This window comes from Orycteropus afer, unplaced genomic scaffold (assembly GCF_000298275.1).
Source record: "Orycteropus afer afer isolate SDZICR_OR568_19922 unplaced genomic scaffold, OryAfe1.0 scaffold00054, whole genome shotgun sequence".
In the NCBI taxonomy this organism is placed as follows: domain Eukaryota; kingdom Metazoa; phylum Chordata; class Mammalia; order Tubulidentata; family Orycteropodidae; genus Orycteropus; species Orycteropus afer.
In genome coordinates this window covers 3856502-3858175 of record NW_006921641.1, presented here as the reverse complement: position 1 = coordinate 3858175, position 1674 = coordinate 3856502, and positions in this window count along the sequence as shown.

The following is a 1674-nucleotide window of genomic DNA, read 5'->3' as shown; positions in this document are numbered from 1 at the left end:
GACTCTTACTGGTGTGGCAGAGGGTTTTAAGTTCACAATAGTGGGTGGTCGGTGTTTTGCTAACCCGATTCCTCCAGTTTCTGCCCAGGCTTAGGGAAACTCTTCCAGCTACGGAGCCATATCCATTAAGCTTACACGTTGGTTTTCCACACCTTTATACAAACGGTATTCATCTTGTAAGGCAACCGTCAGAACCTGCAGAGGGGAGCCTTCCCCATTGGTAACCTGGATACTATCTTTGTGAAAGAATATATGGGTTTGGGTTTTGGATAATAAGTTTCTTCCTAACAGTGGTGCAGGACAATTGGGTACAATTAAGAATGAATGGGACACTTGCTTAGTTCCCAGATTCACTTGTTGCTGAGTTGTCCAGTGATACCACTTTGCCCCTGTTGCTCCCTGGACCAGGCTAGTCTTTGAAGAGATCTTTCCCTCCTTCCTATTTAGGACAGAGTACTGAGCTCCTGTATCCACCAGGAACTCTACTGGCTTCCCCTCCACCTTCAGGGTTACCCAAGACTCAGGGAGGGGTTCTGAGTCCCGTCTCCCCTAGTCACTGTCCTCACCTCCACCAAGGTCCTAACAGGAGCAGGCTTCTCGTGTTTTTTGTTCTCTTTCTTTGGGCATTCATTCTTCCAATGTCCAGTCCCCTTGCAAAATGCACATTGGTTCGGAGGCAGGGTTGGATCTCGGCGGGGCCTGTCATGTTGGTCTAGTCTCCTTCCTCTCCGTTTTCCTGAGTTCCGGCAAAGAGAATCTTTGCTAACTCTTTCTGATTTTGTTTATTCTCCTTAGCTTGGAACTCCCTTTCCTCCCTCCATATCCTTTCTTCCCTTTCCTCTGGGGTTTCCCTAGTATTATACACTTTCTCTGCTACTTTCATTAAGTTCTGTAGGGTCTGCTCACCTAATCTATCTATCTTCTGAAGCTTTCTTCTGATATCAGGGGCTGCTTGGTTTACAAAAGATAGGACCACTGCTGCTCTACTCTCATCAGCTAGTGGATCCATGGGAGTATACAGCTTAAACGCATCCATCAATCTTTCTAAATATGCTGCAGGGCTCTCTGTCGGCTCCTGCTTGACTAAGTTTACCTTGGTTAAATTAGTCGGCTTCCTCGCTGCTGCTCGGAGACTGGCTATTAGAATCTGGCGGTACTTTTGGAGCTTCTCCTTCCCCTCTGGTAGTTCAAATTTCCACCCAGGGCGAGATAATGGAAACCCGGCGTCAATTAAATTCTGAAGCGTCGTAGGTTGCCCATTATCCCCCGGAACATTTTTCCTGGTTTCGGTTAAAATCCTTTCCTTCTCCTCTGTGGTGAACAAAACCTGCAATAGCTGCTGATAATCATCCCAAGTGGGGTTATGAGTAACAAATTAATCAGGCTTTGGGGGTTCTCAGAAAAGGGGGTGTTTTGTGCTTTCCAGTTATACAGGTCTGATGTTGAAAACGGCCAGTACTGCCAGGTTCTGCTTCTGTCCTCACGAGGCGGGCTAACCGCCCTGAGAGACAGCGCCTGGACAGTAGATGATGAAGCTTCAGCTTCCTGGAAGCCCCTCTGGCATGGGCGGAGACCGGAGGCTGGGCCCGTAATGACGGGCGGCGCACTTGGAGCATTCGCTCCATTCCCTCCCGACACTTGCGGAACCTGGAGAGGGTGGGGAGGTGGCGGAGG